The sequence below is a fragment of the Vipera ursinii genome (assembly GCF_947247035.1).
Source record: "Vipera ursinii genome assembly, chromosome: 1".
Classification (NCBI taxonomy): domain Eukaryota; kingdom Metazoa; phylum Chordata; class Lepidosauria; order Squamata; family Viperidae; genus Vipera; species Vipera ursinii.
Genome location: NC_139512.1, coordinates 102,849,711 through 102,876,544, shown reverse-complemented (window position 1 = coordinate 102,876,544; position 26,834 = coordinate 102,849,711). Strand labels below are relative to the sequence as shown.

General features: G+C 41.4%; 1 long non-coding RNA gene across 1 annotated transcript in view; it reads left to right on the top strand.

The window, feature by feature from the left end:
• Window positions 1–24,024, top strand: part of LOC310648818 — a 126,541-nt gene extending 102,517 nt beyond the window's left edge. The window contains exon 3 of the long non-coding RNA XR_014494153.1: window positions 23,997–24,024. This is a non-coding gene — a long non-coding RNA (uncharacterized lncRNA). The remainder of the gene's footprint in view (window positions 1–23,996) is intronic.
• The last annotated feature ends 2,810 nt before the right edge of the window (window positions 24,025–26,834 follow it).

The following is a 26,834-nucleotide window of genomic DNA, read 5'->3' as shown; positions in this document are numbered from 1 at the left end:
CTGGTAGAGGGGTCGCCTGTCAAGCCCTGTGCGCTTGCCATTTCAGGGAAGGGAAGGGGATGGGAATTCCCCTTTGCCTACCTAACCAGCTACCTTGTTGACCATCATTTATCATTTGTGGAACCAGGGCTGATAAGGACTCTGACACTGTGGTTGCAACTGGGATGGCCTCCCCAAACTTGGGTGACTCTGCTGGGTGTACATTCCTGGCATTCTTCACTTATCCCTCCTAGAAACAAATACATGCACACAAACACACACTGCCAGAATGAGGCAGCACAACAAGATCAATTCAAACTATGGGTGCAGAGATTGTAACCTCTAGTCCAATCATGGCAAAAATTTCAGAGACCAAGTGCCCAAACTGCGACCTAAAACCCACTTATGTATCGTAGGGTGCCAAGTGGGTGTGGCCCACTGGAGGAAAATTCCACTTAGGGTTAGGGTTAGGTCAACATGAATTCATACCACAAAATGGACATCCCCAACAAACTCAGAGTTCTTGGGTATGGTTAGGAGGTCACTTACTTTTTAGGCTGCCCTATCTATGTTTCCTGATAAAATACATGGAAAAATCCCATTGGAAGAAAATTCCACTTAGGGTTAGGGTTAGGTCACCATGAACTCATACAGGAAAATGGACATCACCAACAAACTCAGAGTGCTTGGGTATGGTTAGGAGGGCACTTACTTTGCTAGGCTGCCCTATCTATGTTTCCTGGTAAAATACATGGGAAAATCCCATTGGAGGAAAATTCCACTTAGGTTTAGGTCACCATGAACTTATACAGTAAAATGGACATCACCAACAAACTCGGAGTGCTTGGGTATGGTTAGGAAGGCACTTACTTTGCTAGGCTGCCCTATCTATGTTTCCAGGTAAAATACATGGAAAAATCCCATTGGAGGAAAATTCCACTTAGGGTTAGGGTTAGGTTACCATGAACTCATACAGAAAAATGGACATCGCCAACAAACTCAGATTGCTTGGGTATGGTTAGGAGGGCACTTACTTTGCTAGGCTGCCCTATCTATGTTTCCTGGTAAAATACATGGGAAAATTCCATTGGAGGAAAATTCCACTTAGGGTTAGGTCACCATGAACTCATACAGGAAAATGGACATCACCAACAAACTCGGAGTGCTTGGGTATGGTTAGGAGGGCACTTACTTTGTTAGGGTGCCCTATCTATGTTTCCTGGTAAAATACATGGGAAAATCCCATTGGAGGAAAATTCCACTTAGGGTTAGTATTACCTCACCATGAACTCATAGAGCAAAATGGATATCGCCATTTTTTATTTTATTTTTTTGAACAGAGTGGTGGAGGCCTAAAGCTAAAAGGTTTTATAAAACCCAGCTGAAGGCCTAGGATTGGGGCGACGACGTGCATGCCAAAAGAGAGGGCTCTGCGTGCCACCTGTGGCACGCGTGCCATACGTTCGCCACCACGGTTCTAGTCTAACGAATCTAATATTTTCATTTGAATTTAAAACTTTAATTATTGAGTACATTTTAGATTGTTAAAACATTTAAAACCTTCCATCTCTCAAGCGTTTGGCTTGGTCTTAGAATGAAACCAACAGTGTTGTTTTGTTATCACCATTCTTTTATTTGAATTGTTTTAAAAGTAAAGAACTTCCTGCCCATTAATTCACATAATGAGGCAGAAATTTTTGCCAATATCGATGGCTTAGTGAGTATAGGAACCATATTCTCCTAATTAGTCTCAACTGATAGTGCATTACATTTTTCCCCTAATAAGCAAAATTAAAACAATAGTTGGGTATAGTTTTGGTTGATAATTTTCTCCTGAGCTGTAAATGGAATTTGCTTGCTTACTTATGGGCATCTAACACATCTCATCTTAAACCACTCTAATACCACACACACAATCACAATATGTATTATATTGAAATAGTGCTTAAGAGAATTTCAAAAGCAGTGTATCAGAAAAGAATCCGCACTATACTCACATAAAACATTTCAGTCAAGATGCCCTATCCATGCTTGTCAGGGTCATTCTCCTCATATATCTTTACCTGCAGCAATGAATTTAAAAACAGAAAGTCACTGGACTTACAAATGTAATTTATCATTCATAAATAAAAGTAACCTCATCAACTCCTGTTGTGGGGTTGTAGATTTTTGATTGCATGCAGAAAGAAACTTATTTTATAGTATTATTTTCTTGAAAGTGGGGAAAATTATTTCTTTCACACATTAACAATCCTCCTCTACTGTACTTCTTCTGGTTCCATTTTTGTTAAGGAAACTAGACCTGTTGAAGAAATACAGAACTGGTGACAGGGAATGGTGTATGCTAGTAAACACATTATGTTAGTTTTCTGTTTGAATAACAATTTTCTTCAGAGAGAATAGGTGACCTTTGTTGTTGTTGTTAGTTGCGAAGTCGTGTCCGACCCATCGTGACCCCATGGACAACGTTCCTCCAGGCCTTCCTGTCCTCTACCATCTTCTACCATCTTCTGGAGTCCATAGCTGACCTTTAAGAAAGACCTAAAGGTCAGCTATGCACAATAACTCTTAAATGTTGCTCTCTCATTTGTATTTCGTGACAAAAATAATTATTTTTCTTGGAGTCACTAAAGAAGACTTGTTTTTACTTGATCCACAGATTCTCTAGCGTTATTATAAATTTTTGCTCTTTATGTACAGGAAATACTGTTAATTTCCGTCAAACCAAATTGTATTAATTTTTTTTAAGGATCCTTTTCTTTCTTTTCCCCCTTTCCACGCTGTGTATTTCTATCATGATAAAAGTGCTGCAAAGTTTGTCTTCCACATAAAGATGCAAGTTTTACTTACACAAGATGAACCTCCCCAATCATCAAATAATATTGAGGGGTCCTTGGTGCTCTCTGAGCTTGCTTGTTTTCTTGCAGACATTTCGTTACCCTAACTAGGTAAGATCATCAGTGATAGCCAGGTTTACAGGTCTTTGTGAACATTATCAGGATGGGATCTTTGGAAGGATGCTATTCCAGGCAAAAGATCTGCTGAGGGTCCTTGGTGCTTTCTGAGATTGACTGTTTTTTGTTTTGTTTTGTTTGCAGCTAGCAACTAGCACTGATAATTTGGGTAGTGAAACATCTGCAAGAAGACAAGCAGGCTCAGAGAGCACCAAGGACCCCTCATTTCAAACCAGAGCTACAAAGATTCTCCTTTATTGGTATCAAATTATATTGTCTGGCAAGGAGGGATTGCAATGGTGAACAATTTTAATGTATCCTTATTTAGGTGCTACAGCTCTGAATTGAGAAATTCTATTTCAGGATAGCATACTCTGCTTTAAGAGTGGCAGTTTACCAGGCCTTGTGGTTGAACAGGTTGTAATCCTCTCAGTTGGGTAGATTTTTAATTGCCGCACTTCCCATTTCTGATTGGGATGCTGGCATGATTAAATCCAGGAGCTCAAACGCAACTTAGCAGGTCCTGGGGCTCGGAAGGCAACAATGGTTTGACATCGCAGGGGTTTGATATCCAGCCCTAGGCTTACCCCACTCTAGTAACTGCTCATACTTAATTTAATTTTATTTATAATTTTATTTATCATTTATACTGTTCATTTTTAAAATAGTTTGCCGCTTTGGTGCTTTATTCTTTTGACACAGATTTTATATGCTGTTTTGTGATTTATGTGCATGAATGCTGCATTCTGTTGGGCCATTGAAAATAAATAAAATAAAAGAGGGACACAAAAATAGAAGGAAACAAAAGGAATGAATTATCATTTCTTTTCACAGAGAGGAGGGTGAAACACAAATTTAGCTGCAGGCTTCAAAGAATGGGATGTGGCACTCCATTGGAAGCCAGCAAGCAAACACTGATAACTGACAGCTCTCTGTTCACCTACTAGTCAGAAAATGCAAGTGCTAATTGCCTCAGTTTTCAATTAACCCTCGGGTTTTCAAACATGTAAACATCCCTGTACTCATTGTGTCCTGAAGCATAGCTGATAAAAGATGAAGAGATAAAAAGGCTGTTCATCTGGAAATGATAGATCGATGAGAGAGAGAGATACAGATTCTCTCTGTGTATGTTTGTATGAATGTATGTATTATTTTATTTATTTATTTATATTTTATTTAGATTTATATACCGCCCTTTCCCAAAGGACTCAGGGCGGTTTACAGGGCATTTAAAAAACAGTCAATACAAACGTTAAAACAAATTAAAAGAGATTAAATAGAACCCTGAGAAAATTAAAACCCAGTTAAAATTAGAATTAAAAATATTCTCAGCCTGGGCCAGAGAGCTCGAAGAGCCAGGTCTTCAGGTCCCGGCGGAATGAACGGAGGTTGGGGGCAGTCCTAAGCTCCGCAGGCAGGTGGTTCCACAGGGCAGGCGCACCCACTGAGAAGGCCCTACCCCTGGGTGTTACCCGCCGGCAGTCTTTAACCGGCGGCACCCTGAGGAGACCCTCCCTGTGGGAGCGCACTGGATTTAGATTTGAATATATGTGCAGTCAACCAACAAGAAAAATAGCAAGGGAAACCTTACAGCTTTCCTTGTGAAAGCAAATATAATATCTTCTTTCATTGCATTAGGACGAATTAAATATGTTCACCATAGGAATATGACCATGTGAAATATTTTTGTAGAAATATTCGCTACATCCAATGCAAAGATAATTCCCTTTTATGACCCTATAATCCCTGAATTTAGGATAGAGTTGGGGCAACAGGATGGAGCTGAGCATTTGCTGGTCAGATGCCCTTCCTGACACCACACGGAGTTCACAGCAGATATTTTTTTCTTTGTGCCCTAGGAGAAAAACATTTGCAATTATCTAGGATTGAACTCTCAACCTTCAGAGTGGGAGGTGAGCATTTTCACACTAGGCCACCACACTGCTCTCATCCAATTCAAACATACTAGGGGCAAATTCATTTACATCTAGGAATAACCTTCCAGTTATGGTTGAGGATTTGCTGAAAACTGAAGAACTCAAAGCAGAACTTAACCCTGCTTGCCCAGCTGGTCATTTGCTTCTCACTCGCATTCTTGAAGCCCATTCACTCACTTCCACACCTACAGGCTCTGGTGGCAGCAGTTTCTTGTTTCCTTCATTATGTACTCCCTTTCCATTTCCTGTACTTTATATTTATTTGATTATTTGTTAGATTTATAGCTTGTCTTTTCTCCGAGAGTTCTAGATGGCTTACATGGGGCTTTTATTTCTCCTAATTGCAACCCTAGTCATGCCAGCCACATGACCACGGAGACGTCCTCGGACAAGCGCTGGCTCTTTGGCTTTGAAACGGAGATGAGCACTGCCCCCTAGAGTTGGAAACGACTAGCACGCATGTGCGGGGGAACCTTTACCTTTACCTAAGGCAGACTAGGCCAAGAGAAAATGAAGGATTGAAATAACCTAGTGAATTGCTATGGATATGGATGGATGTGAGGTGATACTTCCTAGGCCTGTTCTTGCACTTTAACCAGTACCAGCATTTTATCTGCCAGCCGTGATGCTAATTTGGAATGTGGGATTGCTGTTTGTCCCCTAAGATGTTATGTTTAGAGACTTAGATGGCAACAATGCTTTGAGGAATTTTAAAATGACAGGTTGCTCATGATTGTCACCATGCCAGGAGCCATTCAAGGCTAACGCTTGCCTGATGCTCATCCCATTCAGATCAGTGGGATAATTTGCTGATGAAGATTAAAGATCTATTGGTTTCATATAATATAGCATGTTTAATCTTGATCCAACCCAATGCAGATACAAATCAGGTAAGAACAGAAGTAGGTTCTACTGCACTCATTGGAACTTCTGAATAAGTGAGTGCACATATCAAATCTATCCTCTAAAACGGGGTTCCCAACCCCAACCCCTTGGGCCATGGTCCACTACCAGGCTGTGGCCTGTTCAGAATTGGACCATGCAAATGGTTGGCTGGAGCGCATGCGTGCACATGCAGCTCAACTTGCAGAAGCAGTGGGCTGGCAGGCACTCGTGTGTGTGCGTGCATGCACCAGCCCGCTGCTTGTGCAAGTTGAGCTGCACACATGCATGCCAGTATGCCGCTCACGCAAAGGTTCCCCTCTCCCCCTCTCCGTTGGGCCGCCAAGCCACAAAGGTTGGGGCTAAGCAAAATTTGAGCTGAGGTTCAGCTCAATCTGTATTACAGGAAATTATTTTATTTAATTCTAGATACCTAATGTTCTAGGCACGTGATATTCAATAAACAAGATACTAGCCCATATGCTAAGACTCCTCAATCCAAATGATATGGTCAGTAATTATTTCTGAATTTACAGTTCAGATCTGTCTCACAGCACAAGCTTCTTGCAAATTTATCACATCAAATTACAGATCATCATGGGCTGAAGCGATTCAACCATTTCAAATGACAAGAATAGAATAATAACTTTATTGTCACTTTGAATGTACTGTACACTAATTGGCATACATTAAAATGAAATTTCATTTCATACAGCTCTCAAAGGGTCACCACTTCCGATATACACTACATAAATATGACATAGATAGATAGATAGATAGATAGATAGATAGATAGATAGATAGATAGATAGATAGATAGATACAAAATTATGCAAATACCCACATATATTATAGGACACAGAGAAAGAACAGTCTAGTTTGCATTATGTATACAAGTGCATAGCGAGAAAAGTGAATCTTGTGAGTTTACCAGATGGAGGGCATAGGGAACAAAGCTATTACAGAATCAGGTAGTCCTGCTAGAAATACTTTGAAATCTTCTCCCAGAGGGAAGCAACAGAAACAGACCAAAAAGTGGGTGTGTGGGATCTCTAACAATGCAACAACACAGCAAACATAGAGGAGAGCTATAAAGACAAGACCTTCTGAAGTATTTAGATAGATTTCATATATTACAGTGATCGATAGAAAGAGTGGATTAGAATAGGGCTTTTTTCTGAGAGAGAGGCTCCCCATAAGCAATTTAGCTATCGTTCTTACTTTTCCTTTTAAATTCTTTCTTTCTTAACCATAACACTGCTAAAAATGAATACAGTTGTACAAACTGTCTTAAGCATTTCATGGAAAGTTAGTGATCTAGAAGAAAGTTTGCATAAAAGTGAAAGTGGCCACTCAGGGACCATAGCTTCTCCATCTTCTTTAAAGCCATTGGAACCACTTGGATATCAACAGAAGGAACATGGTCACAATCCTTGTGAAAATGGAAGTGGCAGGCAAATTGTTACCCTTCCATTCCTTAAACTTCTCAACCCTCCCTAAATTGGTCTCAAATTATATCTCTGAATTTTAGAAGCACCATTATGGTTTGCTAAGGAGCTGAGCTTTTTACTTTTATTAAAATGTTTTCTAAATTTTGATAGCTTGACCAGTGTTTAAATACTCTGATAAAGAACTTGAAAAGATTTATACAATTGATAGTTTCCAAAGGACCTTTTCATGTGCAGGTTTTTCCTAGAGCAGGGGTAGGCAACCTTGGCTCTTTTATGACTCATGTACTTCAACATGGCTGGCTCAGGAATTCTGGGATTTGAAGTCCACAAGTCATAAAAGAGCCAAGGTTGCCTAACCCTGTCCTAGAGCATGGTTCAGTTATTATTATTAGAATCAATTCCTGAAAAGGTGGCTTTTGATGTTATTTCAATGTGTGCAGCATCTTTCACCTTTATTACTGTTGTTTTTGTTATTGTTATTATTATTGTTGTTGTTGTTAGGCCAGCAGCAGCAGGTTGCAACCAATAACCAGCAGTGGCCAGAAGGAAACAAATCAGCTAAGTTGATTGGCCTGTTGTTTTGCCAGCAAGCAAGAAATAAGATTAACTGTTGTGGTCCCATGACACAACAGCACCTCAAGTAGGCATTTCTGTATTGATATCACCTTGTCCCATTTTGTTGCAGACACTCCTGGCAAAAAAACCTAGTTTTGAGGCAGCAAAATAAGCCTTATTTTGGAGTGAGAGCCACACAAAGAAAAGCTAGATGCACAGCTGTCTTGCTGGCATGTGCCAAGGCTTTATAGAAAAAGCAGGAATTAGATTAAAATCTCACACCACACCAAATTTCTGTGGTGAACCGCAAGGAGATGGGAGCATATCAAAGCATCACAACATTATTTTTCATGCCATAGCATTTAAGTGTAATAATTCCAGTGACAAAATGTCCTCATTAAAGTATACGTTTGCTGGCATTTATTTATTTCTGTATGAGAAAATGAGATTTGTTTGCCCTTTGAAGATAATCCAAAAGATACTGACTATCAAGCATGGAATAATCTTAAAGATGGATATTATATATAAGCAAAGAAAAGGATCAGAAGCATTATCTGCATCATAGCCATAATTTAATTTACTGTAAGCAATAAAGCCTCATGTACTTTATTTTGGCAGCATGGCATATTAAGGAATAATTCAATTAATTTGGTTTTAGTGGGGAGGGGGAAGTACAGCTGTTGAATAATAATGATTCTTCACTGTGACACTGAATGGGACAGTTTATCTCTGAAAGAATGGCAGTGTATAAGAAGGATTATTTAAATAATAATAATTGTTGTTGCTGTTAGTTGCAAAGTCGTGTCCGACCCATCGCGACCCCATGGACAATGTTCCTCCAGGCCTTCCTGTCCTCTACCATCTTCTAAGCTCACGCCTACTGCTTCAGTGACTCCATCCAGCCACCTCATTCTCTGTCTTCACCTTCTTCTCTTGCCCTCAATCTTTCCCAGCATTAGGCTCTTCTCCAGTGAGTCCTTCCTTCTCATTAGGTGGCCAAAGTATTTGAGTTTCAACTTCAGGATCTGGCCTTCTAAAGAGCAGTCAGGGTTGATCTCCTCTAGGACTGACCGGTTTGATCGCCTTGCAGTCCAGAGAACTTGCAGGAGTCTTCTCCAGCACCATAGATCAAAGGCCTCAATTCATTACATTTATAAATTCTGCTTCTGTTTCCATTTATTTTAAAAGAAATTTGACTGAATTAATCTTAACTATAATTATTCCCAACTATGCACTAAATGGAAAATAGCAAACTATTTATATGTTTGTTTGCTTATTTGTTTTGTGTAATTCTGCAGCATACAAAAAGATTCTTTGTAATTAAATTTAGGTAAGGGTAAAACATATACATTAAGCCCATAAAGGCAAACCACCAAAGCAATCAGGCAACAATCATACTTAATATTCAGATTTTATACTGTATTTTCAAGTTAAAATATTCATTTAAACTGTATACTTAAAAAAATCTTCCCTGTTATTCTGAAGTTGAAAGCAAAAATAAGTAGTTAAAATTTGATAGATGTATTTTACAAGGCTGTATAATGGGAGAGGAAAAGATTTTTATACCTTAGCTCCATTAACGTATCATTTTCCTTTGGCCCCTATTAAAATAAGAAGAGGGACATTTTCTGTGCTTTATTCAGAGACAAAAGAATGAATTACACTTATGAAGTGAAGTATAAAAAAGGCAGTAAGACTTTAATAAGGGACTAAGATGTAGATTTTGCTAACGTCACACTAATGGCTGGAGCTGCAAAATGAAACAAATAATTTAGACCCAATCCTATTTATTATAAATAAATGCTTGATTTTCTATCTTTTGCGATACTCAAAATTAGGTTATCTTCTAAGTTCTAAGTTATGGGCATTGAAAACCAACCCATAACCCAACTTCAGATGGGAGCAGGGCAAATATATATCATTATATCTCTATTGCCTTACTTATGTTGCCACATTGGATTGTCAATCAAAAATTCCATTCTAAAAGTATCCCCATATATTCATTGAACATGTAATAGGCATACGGATTATGCTAACTATGCATTACCTGTATGCTGAACTGTCCTGTCTAAAACTACCAAATCTGGATTGCAAAAAAAGATTTCTGTATCTCTTTGTTGCCATCTAATGGTCATTTGGATTTTTGCATGCCAGGTCTCTTTCCAAAGAAGCTATCAGTTGATATTGTCCCTCTTTTCTTCCTTTGTGTTATTCAGTCAAAATTTGTTATTTAGAGTTCAGCTATAGAAACAGAACAGAAAGACTGATATACTGGATTGTTTCATGTTTTAATGAATGTTGTTTACTCACAGCGATGCTATAGTTATTACAAAGATGATTATGCACTTTATTGTGGAATTAACACTAGGTAAAGGTTCCCCCACACATGCGTGCTAGTCGTTTCCAACTCTAGGGGCCAGTGCTTATCTCTGTTTCAAAGCTGAAGAGCCAGCACTTGTCCGAGGACGTCTCCGTGGTCATGTGGCCGGCATGACTAGATGCCAAAGGCCCACGGAATGCTGTTACCTTCCCACCATAGTGGTCCCTATTTTTCTACTTGCATTTTATGTGTGTGCTGCCATCACGTGGCTGTTTTGGGAAATTATACATTATGCTAATGGGCCAGTTAATCCCTCCCTCTTTGTGATGTTTTTCCCTTCTTTCTGAGCTAACTTCCTCCTTCTTGTTGGCTCTGTGCCTGATATCCTCCATAACCGGCAGACATGTGATAACCAGCAGACATGTGCTCCAGATCCATGTGCAGATGCTGTGAATTATTACCATCTTCTGACCTTGGAATACTGTACAATATCTCCTAACTCACCTTATCATGCTGTAATCTACGCTACATGCAAATAAAGGTATTTCTGGATGATCAAGGTATTTCCACGAGTTCAGCTATCTGGAAAGGGACTGTTAACAGTGATAACAAGAGATTAATCACAATACAGCAGTCTTGATTCAGAATAGTCAGAAGATGATATTTGAATTCCTTTTGTCTGCAATCTAAAGTAAGCATGTTTTCTGCTGCAAGCTTAGTCAAAAACGTAATTTGAAATCCTTCTGTTTGCTTCTAAAGTGTGCATGTTTTTCTGCAAGCAAGCAGCCAAAAAGGCTTGTTAAAATCTTTCTGTCTCCTTGCCAGTGAATCACTAGCCAGTGTTTTAAGTAATTGGAGAGGCCTTGAAATAGAAATGAACTCTGCTAAGATGTACTTTGAATGCTACAAATGTTCCTAATTGCAAGAGAGACTGTGTTTGTAAGCTTGAGTTTATAAAATTGAATGCAGGATCGAAACTTCCTGTCTCTCTTCTCCAAAACTGTCTTTCACCCAATTTCACTGGAAAGATCAGAGATTTACCTTTGCAAACCAATTTGTGTTCAGAGCTGAATTTTACTCAAACGGGAAAAAAAGTTTGCCAGTTTGCTAAAATCCTTTGTTCTAAAGACTGCTGAGGGAAGCCATAAAAGGTCATAAAACAATTAACTGCCTTGGCAACCAAGCCCTTGGTTTACTGCTCAGTGAAAGAGGCCCCCACCCTTGGAATGCAAGGCTAATACAGCAGCTTGCCAGCTTGGGTTTCTGTTAAAGCAGGCAGCATGTGAAGACTTTGATTCACATTTATGGCAAGCCAGGAAAGCATCTTTATATAAATAAAAAACAACAAGTGATTTAGTTAACAGTCCTAAAATATATGTTTTGAATCTCTAAAAGGGAGAATATTCAGCAAGCCTACAGTTAAGTTACTTGCAACTGGAGGCCTAAAGCAAGCAATCCTACACAGCCCTCTAGCTATAAACAAAGGAACAAGGAGCAAATTAACCTTCGTTAATGGCACAGTTTACACCCTACAGTTGACACTCTTAATATGGACAAGCAGTTCCTTAAGAGTTCCAGACCGGCTCACAACTTGTGGTCCTAAGAAGAAACAATTTGGCTCATCTTGTATCCAAATGTAAGCTAGGGACAATAACAGGCTTGCTTCCAGTGACCTCTAGTGGTCAAGGGGTGAACTTTGTTCAAGTACCAACTTATGCAAGCAGCACCCCGGTGGCTGCTCAGCAAATAAAAGGTTAGTTCCCAGGCACATGCAGAGTGCCCCCTAGTGGTCAAAAGGTGAACTTCCCTGAAGTCTCTAACCACGCAAAAGGCGCCCCATGGTGGTCAAAGAGCGAAGTTCATCGAATTAGCAGCAAATATCTAGGAAGTTTTCTGAACCTATCCTAGCCATGGCGGAGTGTCCCATTGAGTCAGAAGAGCGGGTTCGACCAGACAACCCTGATTTGTACAAAGATCCTGCTGTAAAATCCAAGCGTACAGTAAGACCAACCCAGAACTGCAAAAGCCTGCACCTCCTCAACACTACAACACAGGTGCGTTAACTGTATTTCCTATGAACAGCACACAGATCCCAAGCCTGCAAAAGCCTGCACCTCTTCAACACCACAACACACGTGCGCCAACACTTCAAACTGCATCACCTACTACCAATGACATTGTAACTTCCAGCAATGAACAACGGTTGAATCGACAGCCAGCACAAGCCTTAGGGACTACACCACAGCTAGACGCTCTTTCAACAGCATTCTATCCTGGTATACCTCACCCTTATTCACCAGAAAACTTGCACACCCAAGGGGTACCACAAGTTTCTTTGGCATCAAGGAGTGAGAGATCACCGCAGCTGAATGCTCTTGCAACATCATCCTATCCTGGCATACCTCACCCTTATTCACCAGAGAACTTTCATGCCCAAGGGGTCCCACAAGTTTCTTTGGCATCAAGGAGTGAGAGATCAGACCATTCTGACTACACCAGAACAAAGAACGCTATGGTGTTTCTTTCCCCATTCTCATATTTTTGCAGGTTCATCAGCCACCAAGCCTGGAGAAGAAATGATCCCAGCTTCAACTACGGTGAACCCAGTGTGCCTGCTTCATCATCATCACCAAGGCAATCCATAGCAACCACCTGCATCCAACCCTGCTTCAATTATGGCGGGGAACAACATGGCGGGGAGCAACAAGCTCACGCTCCAGTCACAAAGGTCTCATCTTCACCCCAATCTTCAAGTCAGAGACCTTGTTCTATTTAAGGACCATCAAGCCTAAGAATTGAAAGGCACCAACAACTTTCATCAGACTATCGCAGAACCTGTCTTGCTTTTGCCTCTTGAAGACTGAATTCGTCACCTTTCCTGGTTGGATCCTGACTCCAAGAAGAAAATTTATTTGAACTTTAATCTAGACTACTTGCAGCCTGTAATGGCAGTTTCTATTATTGCAATATGTATGCATGTTTATTTTTTATATCTCTCAGGTTTTATGTCTTATATATCTCATGTTTATTTTTTATATCTCTCAGGTTTATGTCTATATCTCAGGTTTATTACTTATATCTCTCAGGTGTTTATGACAACTAGCAAACCACAAACATTTATTTGCATTGAATAACTACAGTTATATGATTTTATATGGTGGTATTATGAAATACCAGACAGGGAGTGTGCTGCCACCACGTGGCTGTTTTGGGAAATTATACATTATGCTAATAGGCCAGTTAATGCCTCCCTCTTTGTGATGTATTTCCCTTCTTTCTGAGCTAACTTCCTCCTTCCTGTTGGCTCTGTGCCTGATATCCTCCATAACCGGCAGACATGTGATAACCAGCAGACATGTGCTCCAGATCCACGTGCAGATGCTGTGAATTATTACCATCTTCTGACCTTGGAATACTGTACAATATCTCCTAACTCACCTTATCATGCTGTAATCTATGCTACATGCAAATAAAGGTATTTCTGGATGATCAAGGTATTTCCACGAGTTCAGCTATCTGGAAAGGGACTGTTAACAGTGATAACAAGAGATTAATCACAATACAGCAGTCTTGATTCAGAATAATGTGCTTTTGAACTGCTAGGTTGGCAGAAGCTGGGACGAGTAACAGGCACTCACTCTGCTACGTGGCACTCAGGATTCGACCCACCAAACTGCTGACCTTCTGATCAACAAGCTCAATGTCTTAACCCACTGAGCCACACCGCATCCCGGAATTAACACTAACAACGCTAAAACTAACAACATTATTAGTTTTCTATTGGAAATGTTTTTATTGATTTATTTTTATCCCGCCTTTATCATTTTTATAAAAAAAACTCAAGACTTTTTTTAACACCTACTACTCCTTCCTACTTTCTTTTCCCCACAACAGCGACCCCATGAGGCAGGTTGGGCCAAGACAGAGTAACTGGCCCAAAGTCACCCAGTCAGCGTTCATGCTTAAGATGGACCAAGAAATTAGAGTCTCCCAGTTCCTAACCTGATGTTTTAATCAATAGACAAAATTGGCTAGTTTACCACTAAACCAAATCACATAACTTGTGGTTGTGGAGGAGACACGTAGATCAGTTCTAGAGCATCTGGGAATTTCCATTAGATCTCTAGGATGCTACTTTCAATTATTGTTGACAACATTAGGCTAGATCACTGGATAGGATAGCATCATATTGCCTTGGAGTAGTGTTACATATGTGTAAACTAATTGCCAATATGGTATCACTGAACTTCAGTTTTTCTCTAGGAACTTCCCTAATTTGAAGTAATCTTGGGTAGCAGTTATCAAGAAAGCATTGTTCCCAAATGCTCCTTCCTATACAACATGTGCATTTTGTATGTCTTTATTTCTTTACAACCCTACATTACCACTGAACTGAGAAATGCATTTCCTTTATAGCTGCTTTGAAACAGTCTTCACAGTTTATCTTTATGCCTAATTCTTTGCAGCTGTTCCCAGCTGCAGAATCTACTGGTGTGCTCAACATACAAGGGAAGCTGATTGTAGCAGCCAATTGTTATAGAATCATTTTGCCATTTCTGCTTTTTTCCGCTTAATCCCTTTTTGCTAGCCACGATTCTAGGAGTTCCTCACAAAAAAACAGATGGCAGTAAGTGATACATTCTGTAATTGTGGGCAGTTCATGGTACAGGATAACAATGAGATAAGTACTAGGCAACTCAAACTCTTCCAGACCAGCAGCTGTGCTGCTGCTGCTGCTGCTATTTTAACCCTTTTAAAACTCTACATAGAGTTCTTACATGTTTGCAAATATTCAGTTAGCAAAGTGATGTTCATGGCCATACATCTGTCACATAAAAACAAAGGCATGGACTCATTCCAAAACTTCTGAAAGTCATCACGTTAGGAAAAGGTAAATTAAAATCTCAGAGCAAGTCAGACCTTGTTTGTCAAGACATTGTTTACTTTTATTTGTTTTATTCATTTATCTTTTGTGTTTCTTGACCACCCATCTCCCTCAAGGAAGAACTCTTTGGGAGATAATACTTGCTTCTTCTAATGGCCTTTCAACAGATTATTGGCCTAACTGCAGATTATTTAACCTACAGCCATATGAACCTTTGTGGCTCTCAAGAGCAGCAAATACAGGACCTGTCTCTGGAATCCATTTCAACAATAGTACTAATATGACTTCAAGTTTACTCCAAGAATTATGTTTTCCAAACTACTATAACTTCTAAAACTTCAATATATTTTCAAGTTCCTTTTATATGAGGAGTTTACTTTCTGAACTTCATAAAGATAACTTGTCTAAGAAGAACTATCCTTTCAACCCCAGAGAGAAGAGGTCTTCAACAGAGCAGCTTTGATGTAAATTGTATCTATCCTCAATTTTCTGACAGACTCTGGAAAGTGGCATGCTTCACATTAATCCATTTGAGCACCTTCTGCCATTTTGTATTTCCCCATAAATGTTTGCATCCATCCATCCATCTATCTATCTATCTATCTATCTATCTATCTATCTATCTATCTATCTATCTATCTATCTGTATTATATGTATAAACACCTTTAATATCTTTAATATAGAAGTTAACAAGTCAGACGATGAGGTAAACCGATTTGACAGAAGAACACGCGGGAACTTTGACAGCTGTCAAAGTTCCTCGCAGGGCGCAGGCGCAACCACTGACAGCTCGCGGCTGTCAAAACACCGAGCCATGCGGAAGCCGGAGCTGTCAAACACAGACGACGCGGATTGGTCGGGAGAGACGCGGCGCCAAAACGAACAAACCTGATTGGCCCTCACTGACAGCCGCCAGCTATAAAAAGCCGGCAAGTTATTCTGTTGTTGTCTTGCTCTAAATAAATAGCTGTTTAAGTAGCCTGTCGTCCGAGTGGTCCTTCGGCTACTTCACTGGTGACGAGGGTGGGATCGCTCCTGAGCTGAAGTCACGGCCGTGGAAGAGAGTTCCCGGCCAGAGCTGTCACGGAAGTTTTAACTTCCAACGGAGCGAGACCTAGGACCGGACGACATGGCAAACTTCGGCCGCGTGAGGGAATTCGATACCCGCCATCCCGAGAGATGGCAATCACACCTGGGACAGGTCGAGGGATTCCTCCTCGTAAGCAAGATCACCGAAGACAGAGCGAAGGCCGCCGCGCTGCTATACATCAGCGGACCCCCAGTGTACGACGCTGCCGTAGGGCTGTTTAGCCCGGTACCCATCACCGAGGTCTCCTACGCGGATCTGGTAGACCAGCTCACGAAGCATTACATGCCGGCCCGCTCAGAACTGTACTGGCGGGTACAATTCGCCCTGAAGAAGCAACGACCAGACGAACCCGCAAACAATTTCATTGCCGGGGTCAGACACGCCGCACGGAACTGCCGTTTCCCCGACCTAGAAGACCGCATCAGAGACCAGGTGGAGATCGGGTTGAGGGATGAACGTCTACAGAAGAAGCTGACATCCAAAACCGACATGAGCCTGGCAGAATTGACCAGAGAGATCATGGCCTACGAGTATAACCACAAGAAGAAACCGTCTACCACGACCCCCGAAAGCCCAGCGACCGTATACCAAGAGAGTGCAACGCTCAGCGACAGCGACGAGTCGGTGGACTTCATGGACGGAGAAGCCCTTCAGCGCCGAATGGAATGCAGACAACAGAGAAGAAGCGACACATCGGAGCGCCGAAGATCCAGGAACCCCCCTCCGCCACCACCGCGCTACGAGCAACGGGCCACCTGCGCCAGCTGCGGGGGCAATCATGCCCGAGGAAGCTGCCGGTTCAGAAATGCTAAGTGCCACAATTGCGGGAAGACTGGCCACATCAAACCGGTGTGTCGCAGCCGGGGCCGCGACAACGTCAATGACTTGGAGGCCAATTCCCCAGGTAGGCCAGCTACCCGGGCCAACAGAGGAAAAACGACAGGGGGCCTAGTAGAAACCATAGATAGGGTAAACAGCTTAAGCTCAAAGGTGAGGATCAGGGTAAAAATTCAGGGGGTGCCCTGCCTCATGGAGGTAGACTCCGGGTCGGCAGTCTCCTTAATTTCATTAGAAACGTATAAGGAGATCTGCCAACAAACCAAGGGAAAAATTCCTCTGAAACAAACCCAGGTCCATCTAGCAGATTTTCAAAAAACCCCTATTCCCCTGGAAGGGAAGGCTAAGGTGGCTGTAGAATACAAAAAATTCAAGGGCACTTTAGAGGTTCTAGTAACGCCAGGGAACCGCACCAACCTGATAGGACTGAACTGGTTCGGGCCTCTAGGAATTGCCATAACGGGGGTAAATACAGTCCAATCACCCAGTCTCGAAGCCGTCTGCAACAAGTATGCAGACGTCTTCGATGGCACGCTAGGAAAATACACGGGCCCCCCATATCCTTACAATTAAATCCAGCAATCCAGCCCATTAAGATAAGAGCTAGGAGAGTACCCTTTGCCCTCAAAGAAAAAATAGAAAATGAGCTAGAACGCCTCGTAGGTCTCGGGGTGCTCGAACCTACGGAGGGGGGAAGCTGGGAGACTACCCCTGTTAAACCTAACGGGGAAATAAGATTATGCGCGGACTATAAGGCGACCCTCAACTTAGCGCTCAGCCCCCATGCTTACCCGGTGCCAGCGGTAAGGGACGTTTTTAATTCCATCCGCTCCGGCGCCATTTTCGCCAAGCTTGATCTCACGCAGGCGTATTTGCAACTGCCTGTCACAAATGACACCGCGGAAGCCCAGACAATTGTCACCCACCGCGGTGCCTTTAAAGTAAAAAGGCTCCAATTCGGCATATCGGCAGCCCCGGGTATCTTCCAGGGTATCATGGAGAAAACCCTGAAAGGAATACCCGGGGTCTGCCCCTATTTCGACGATGTGCTCATCGCCGGAGAAAACGAAGCAAACTTAGCTGACAGACTGTCAGCTGTGCTGAGCCGGCTCAGAGAAGCCGGTCTCAAACTTAAAAGGGAAAAGTGCTCCATTGGAGTCACTGCCACAGAATTCCTAGGGTACAAAATAGACGGCCAGGGCATCCACCCCACCACCGAAAAACTAAAGGCTATTCAAACAGCACCTAGCCCAAAGAATAAACAAGAACTCCAAGCCTTTTTAGGATTATTAAACTTTTATCACGCCTTCCTTCCCCACAAAGCCACTATCGCAGAGCCTTTGCATAGGCTCCTGGACAAGGGAACTGCCTGGTCCTGGACCAAAATACACGAAAATAGCTTCCAATCATTAAAAAAGATTATTTGCAATAGCTCAACGATCACCCTTTTTAGAGAGGACACACCAATATGCATCGCTTGCGATGCATCTCCCTATGGAATTGGGGCAGTGTTAAGTCATTTATATAAGGACAGCACCCAAAGACCCATAGCCTTTTATTCACGCACTCTGTCAAAAGCAGAAAGGAACTACGCACAAATAGACAGAGAAGCCCTAGCAATAGTCGCAGGGGTTAAAAAATTTCACGACTACCTCTATGGGAGACCCTTTACTATATTCACAGATCACAAGCCCCTGCTAGGGATTTTCACATGGAATAAAACAACACCTCAGATTCTCTCACCAAGAATTCTACGGTGGTCCACGTTCTTATCTGCCTATTCCTATCAATTAATCCATAAACCAGGGAAGGAATTAGGTCACGCAGACTGCCTCAGCAGACTGCCAATTCAAAACCAGGACCCAGACCCAGCCCCAGCTGGTCTGATTTTAGCAATTTCACAACTTCCAGACTGTCCTCTCTCTGCAAAAATTATAGCTAACAACTCAGCTAAAGACAAAATACTCAGCAGAATTCTCAGGTGGGCCACAACAGGGTGGCCAGCACAAAACCCACACTCCCAATTCCAGCCATACTTTAACAGGAAAAATGAAATATCTTCACATAGGGGATGCCTGCTGTGGGGAAATCGAGTCATCATACCTAACAAAAACATAAATCAAACATTAGACATCCTACATGAGGGACATCCTGGCATTGTCAAGATGAAAGCGATGGCCAGGAGTTATGTATGGTGGCCAGGCATTGACAAAGAGATAGAAAAATACGTGGGAGGGTGCTACACTTGCCAAGCAACACGGAACGAACCACCCCAAGCACCAGTTCACAAATGGGAAACTACAAAAAACCCTTGGTCACGCATACACTTAGATTTTGCAGGACCTATCCAGGGACAAAGTTTCCTAATTGTAGTTGACAGTTATTCTAAATGGTTAGAAGTCACTCCCCTTAGAAAAACTACATCAGGAGCCACAATACAAGCCCTAAGGAAAATATTCGCCACACACGGCCTCCCAGACACCATAGTTTCAGACAATGGGCCTCAATTCACCTCTCGTGAATTTCAGATCTTCGCTATGAAGAATTGTATTAGGCTGGTCACGTCTGCACCATTCCACCCATCGACGAACGTGATGGCAGAAATTATGGTGCGTTCTACAAAAGAAGCTTTGAAAAAATTCGTCAAGGGGAACTGGCAGCGGCGACTCAGCCAGTTCCTAATGTCACAACACGCAACGCCATGCACAACAACGGGCAAATCACCGGCAGAACTAAGATGGGGGAGAAGGCTAATAACGCGGCTCGACAGATTACATCCTGACACGTTCCCGGAAGAAAACGAGCACCCCCAACCAAACCGTACACTCACACCAGGCCAAATGGTATGGGCGCGATCTTATACAGATAAAAACAAATGGGTCCAGGGGACAGTGCTTAAACAAACAGGACCCATTTCCTATCTCATATCCACACAAACTCACGGCAATCTACGCCGCCACGTAGACCAACTCAGACCCAGACAACCACCACACACCCCAGAACCCCAACCGGAGGAACATGACCAACAACCGCCCCCAGAAATACTACCCATGCTTGACCAAGAGGAAGAGGGACTAAGAGACGCGCTACCAGCAGAACCAGACATCGCCCCTCTTCCACGCCGTTCCGACAGAAACCGAAGGGCCCCCGCCTACCTAAAGGACTACCAGTGGGCAGGTTCCAACGATCAAGGGGGAGGGAACGCTCCAGGGGAGGGGTAAGGGGTGTATTATATGTATAAACACCTTTAATATCTTTAATATAGAAGTTAAAAAGTCAGATGATGAGGTAAACCGATTTGACAGAAGAACACGCGGGAACTTTGACAGCTGTCAAAGTTCCTCGCAGGGCGCAGGCGCAACCACTGACAGCTCGCGGCTGTCAAAACACCGAGCCATGCGGAAGCCGGAGCTGTCAAACACAGACGACGCGGATTGGTCGGGAGAGACGCGGCGCCAAAACGAACAAACCTGATTGGCCCTCACTGACAGCCGCTGGCTATAAAAAGCCGGCAAGTTATTCTGTTGTTGTCTTGCTCTAAATAAATAGCTGTTTAAGTAGCCTGTCATCCGAGTGGTCCTTCGGCTACTTCACTATCTATCTATCTATCTATCTATCTATCTATCTATCTATCTATCTATCTATCTATCTCTATCACTTATAGCCAATGTCATACAAAGTGACTCTGGGCAGTGTTACTATAGATATTGCAAACTACCTCATATTTCCTCTTTTGAACTGTAAGCAAAAAAGGCAGATTGAATCCCATTTAGTCTTCTAAAAGTTGATAAGAAGAAGCTTCTGCACACATTGCATGCAACACATATTACATTTTCCAAATAAGGGCCCTCAAAGAGACATGTAAAAACATGGCCACTTTTTCCATTTTTAGGAGGACCTATGAAATGGTCTAAAGGGCTACCTCAGACAAAACTTCACTGAATTGGAGCATGCCTTCAGAATTTTACCAGCCATTAATAAATAGGTCTCTATCACTCAGCATGAAGAGGAAGAGATGATGGATTAATGTCGGTGTTGTTTTGGATGAAAGTCAGTGCTGCTGTATCATACGAGTACAAATTTTATTGGTTGGTCTACCTGTCTGCTTTTTTACGTGTTTTCCATTTATGCAGATCAATTTGTGTTCACTCACCATTATAAATTGTAACAGCTTAATATATATCATATTTCCACCTTTTATTGGCTGAGGGTGTATTTAAAAATTCAATAAATGTGTGTTTGGCAAAGTACCTTTTAAAACAACATCCTCTTCCAAAATTAATTTAAACAAAAAAACCAAAAAGTAATCCTAGGGCCAATTATTTGTTTAAGCCCGATTGAAATCAGAGGGATTTTCTTTATGGTAAATATGCATGCTTGACAAAACCTGAGCTTCTTATAAAATCTCAGTTCCTTTTCCAGCTTAGTTAAAGTAAACTTGCGTAAAACTGATCTTCTGGATAACTAGCGTAATTTTCAATAAGTCAGATATAAGAACAGAGTAAAATAATACAGGTTGACTCTGATATTTATCCTTAATTGTGGTATTATGACTAACTTAATGTTTTTGCCATAAATGCAAAATAATATTTAACATATATTATTATATGCACAGACATAGCAAGTAAATTAATGCTTCATAAAGTTACAGAATATGTCATTATGCATTATCAGAATTAAGATGTTTATTAACTTTTGGGACTAAACGTTTTAAATAAATACCAAGAAATAATCATTCAAAACAGCATCTCATTTAGGAAAACTATTTTTTAGGTAGGGATGGGATTTGTTAAATAAGTTTTAAACAAATGACGTAACTATCAAATTACTCCTGTTTTGCACTGTTTTAGCTCCTTATCACTTTTAAAGTATGTTGCATGTACAACTCAGTGTCTCTTGAGCAGCTGATTTACTTCCAGATCAGCTACTGGAAGTAAGAGGATCTCCCCAGTGGTGGGATTCAAATATGTGAACAACCGGTTCTCTGTATGGATGCTGCTTCCGGAAGTCCATTCTGGGCCTGGGCAACAAAAAATTAGATACTGGTTCTGCTGAAATGGTGCGAACTGGCTGAATCCCACCACTGGATCTCCTTGAAGACAGTTTTTGACTAGAACTCTGTGAAGCTTCCTCCATTGGAGGAAATCTTATCTATCTCACTTCACTTCTAATATTCTTCCAATATAAAATAGAAGGGAATGCATTGTTTATTTTACTCTCTAATAATCTGTGTGTGCGCATGAAAGAGAGAGAGGTGGGAGGGAGGGAGAGGGAAAGGGAGAGAGAGAAAGAGACTTTGAGGTTATTTTTGTGTTGACTCCTGGCAACCACCTGGACTAGCAGGATTTGCCTGCAATTTTCTTGAGAAGATTTTGGATTTGCCATTGCCTCTTCCTAGGGCTAAGAGAGGGTCATTGGTCCAGCTGGCTTTGTGGCTAAGTTTGGACTATAACTCACAGTCTCCCAGTTACTAGCCTAGTGCCTTAACCACTATACACACCTGACCCTCCCTGGTGACAGAAAGTGCACAACTTGGGAAGGTCAACCTTTTTTTTCATATATTGCACTGGAAGCCTAGCTGCCAGATGATAAATAACTGGTTCAGCTTCTGCCAGTGCTTTCTTGTAAGCAAGGAAGTACCTTCTAGGAGATTGAACCTGTGAGAGCTATATAAAGCACTCGAGGAGGAACTTCACAAAGTCCATCAGTTCAATACAAACTGACAGACAAACAAATAAGTAGCACCCCTTTTCAAAATAATAAGGCAATTGCAGCCTTCATTTTCGTAGCAGTCCAGGATAAATATCATCTGTAACTGCGCACACCTTTGACACAGAGACAATTAGGGACAATCTTCCAAGTGTTACTGATTGGGGAAACCTTTTGACCTTAAGATCTTCTCTTAGAATTGATTCTTCAGGCTTCTGGGTAGGATGACTCATCATAGTTATATGAAATCATGTTTCTTCTTTACAAAAAAAAAGGTTTAACAAGGCAATTAATTTCCTTGCTATTTAGAAGTGCTACTGAATTTGAGTATAATTTACATATAAATAGAATGGCAGTATTTTACTCTGTTTTTTTGTTTTGTTTTTTTTCACCAATCTCTCTAATTCTTCTACAAACTATTCTATGGCACCCTCTGCTGTCAAATTAAGCAATACACAAACCACAAGGATTAACCCCTGTAACAAAGTGTGAAACCGGCACTTTATAGCTTTAGGTTGAAGGCACAAAGCTGTAAAAAAGGTAGTTGTTGCTTAATACTGTTACCTTTTTGTCAATCAGAATCAGACAGAAGTGTGAAATGATGCATCTTCCCTTTCCCATTTCTGGATCACATGGAGATTGAGCATCCAAAGGACTTTGTGGGCAGCTGGGATTCCCAGTCCCAAATCTTCATGAATCCAGTTTTAACGCTCACCTAGATGGTTGCCGCCAGTTTTGGCAATTTTTAGAACTTTTGGAAATCAATATCCTATGAGCGTGGAATTATTTCAATGCCTACAAGTCTAGAACATACAGAGAACGATCACCCTACCTGTTTTTGCTCTTTCTGGCCATAAAGGATCAAATCAATACCCGCTTGCCTGCCAATCTTCATATTTCTTCTAGTCCCCTAAATTCTATGTCTTCTCCTGTTAACCAGAGACAGAGACAGAAACAGAGAAGGAAGTGGAAATAAATTGTTAGCATTTCTCTGTGTTTCTGTATTGGTGGTAAATTTGGGGGTGTCTTCAGGAAGTCAAAAAATCAAGATAGTGGCAATGACCTTATAATTGAGATACTTTTTTAAAGGATGTCACAATATAAAATAATAATAAAATAATAATAAATAAAACCTTTATTGTCAAAGTACAACATGTGTACATTGAGATTAGCTGAGCCTTCCCCCCCCCCCGTGCTCTCTCACCCCAAAACACAGTGACAACAAACTCTCCATCCCACCACACTATGTTAACCAACTACACCACACACCGGCCTCCCAAGTCAATTCTGCATAAGATTATGTCCCATTTAAAAGCCTAACAGCCCACAGATAAAAGCTATTTTTCAGCCTGTTGGTACGGCTGTCTATATTCCTATATCTCCTACCCGATGGTAGGAAAGTAAAGAGATACCGTCCAGGGTGTGAGTCATCCCTGAGAATCTTCCTCACTCTTCCAAGGCAACGAGCCCTGGCGATGTCATCCAGTGGTGTCAGGGAACAGCCCACAATGTCTTGTGCTGTGCTCACTACCCTCTGTAATACTTTCCTGTCCGCGGCTGTCAGACCAGCATACCAAACCACAATACCATACGAGAGGACGCTTTCTATGGTAGACCGGTAAAAGAGGGTCATTAGCTGTTGTTCTACCCTGTTCTTCCGCAAGACCCTAAGAAAGTGAAGCCTCTGTTGGGCCTTTCTAGCCACCTGAGTTGTGTTAACTTTCCAGGTCAGATCTTCACAGAGGTATACTCCCAGAAATTTAAAGGAGGAAACTCTCTCTACACAGTCCTCCCCGATGTAAAGTGGGGCAGGTTCCTCCTTTTTTCTCCAGAAGTCTAACACCATCTCTTTCGTCTTGCCGATGTTTAGGTGCAAGTTGTTGTTACTACACCATATGGATAGTTTTTGTACCTCCGCCCTATATGCTGTCTCATCAAATAAAGATTGTGTTAAAAAAACCAAAAAAAACCCCACATCTTAATTTTTTGGAATCCCTCCTCCAATACTTCTAGGCCAATTCATGCTGCCTTCCAAACTTCTAATCCTAACATGCTGGTCATTGTGTCTTTGGGCTCTTTTGACTAACATGTAAATTACTTTATTGCAGTCATTATTCAGCACAAGAGAATTGATATTCAAATATTCAAAATATCCAAAGCTCAATCAGAACATGCTAATAGTCTTGCTCAGACTTGGCATATATTTTTACCTGATAATGCCAACCTGAGGGTAGGAGCCGGGAGAGAGAATCGGAAAAGAATACCATCCAATGAAATCACAGACTGAGCACAAAGCAAGAGCAAGTTGCCATATCTGAAGTGAAATCCACTGCTTTGAAGCATCCACAGATAAAACACCAGTGGCCCAGGAGTGTACTGAAATTGCTTGCAACTGCAAGGCTTTCGTTATGATGTCGCTTGATCATTCTAATGATGTCATCTTTTCTCACTACAACTTTACCAGGAAATCCCCTAAGGTTCTGCAATAACTGTGAATCTGGAAAAAGCTTTGCCCCACTGTGTGATTACAACTCTCTAGGGAAACACTGCTAGGGCATTTTGGAAATTGTGATCTTTGCACTTCCAGAAGATCTCAAGTTGGGGAAAGCTACTGTAGTGTATTAGCTTTGTGCCTACTATCGATTAATTAAACAATAACAATAACAACAACAATAATAAAGTTGGAAAGAACCTTGGAGGTCATCCAGTCCAACCCCCTGCTCAAGCAGGAAACCCTATACTATTTCATACAAATGGCTATCCAGTCTCTTCTTTAAAACTTCCAGTGTTGGAGCATTCACAGCTTCTGAAGGCAGCTTGTTCCACTGATTAACTGTTCTAACTGTCAGGAAATTTCTCCTTAGTTCTAGGTTGCTTCTCTCCTTGATTTGTTTCCATCCGTTGCTTCTTGCCCAGCTTTGGAGAATAGCTTGACTCCCTCCTCTTTGTGGCAGCCCCTGAGATATTGGAACACTGCTATCATGTCCCCCTCATCCTTCTCTTCATTAGACTAGACATACCCCATGCCAGCAACCGTTCCTTAAATGTTTTAGCCTCCAGTCCCCTAACCATCTTTGTTGCTCTTCTCTGTACTCTTTCTAGAGTCTCAACATCTTTTTTACATCGTGGTGACCAAAACTGGATGCAGTACTCCAAATGTGGCCTTATTGTGAGATGTATTAAAAGTGAAGGGTCAACATTCAGGAAGAATCTCAGCTTTAACAAGATAGGTACAGTGTAAGTTTTTCCCGGTAAGGACTGAAGAATTTGGATTCTGAAATGCATATCCAACACTGGAGAAGCAACTGTTACTTTGGTGCTTCATGCAGAGGCTGTCATGTGTCCATAATCCTATTTCTTTCTAGGAAAACAATAGGTTTACTGTGAGTTTATGGCATTGGTCTGTCAATCAGTTTGGCTCCTATCACCAAAGTTCTTTTCTTACCCCTGGCCTCTCACTTCTACTTGACCATAAGCCCTACAGTGAACTTGTATGGTTTGATTCATACAATGCCAGCGCCTCTGCTCACGTGCTCATCCTGCTGGAGTTGCAGTCTGTGGGTGAACATCTTGTTTTTGCATTTGCTTTCAGCATTTGTTCCTGCAGCTGACCCAGGGCAGAACATTTTGCTTGTGTTCCAGAAAAGGACAGCTGCACCACAAATTACCTTAAAACCCCTTGCTTCAGGGATTAGCCAACCACAGTCAAGTGTGTGTATCTAAGAAAATGGGACGTTTGGTATTATAAACATGATTATTAACCTTTTATTTACTAGGCACATTTTAATTAAAAAAATTCCTCAGGGTAAGCATTCTCATTGTTGGTGATAAATTCTTTAAAGAAGGGTTGATTTGTTGTATAGGAATAGGGGGAGGGGAAGCATTTATCTGAATTTTCATCTAGGTTTCCTTAATGTTATGATTCTAAAACTAATAGATGAACTAAAATGTTGATATTCAGAACTTCCTGAACTTGTGATGCAGTTCTCCATTTCTTAAAAATGCATTTCTAATGAGAAAGGGTGCATAAATACTCATAGAGTAACATATAAAACTGGGTCATCTTAGGAGAAATTACCCACAAAGATGTATATAAAGTTAACATATTTGCATATACAATTGTATATTTTTGTGTTGATATTTGTTTAAAAAAGTGAACTGATTCAGAAAGAAAAGTGAAATGAAGTTAAGGTGGGGAAAATTATACTTCTGTGTAGAACTCTGTTTTATATAT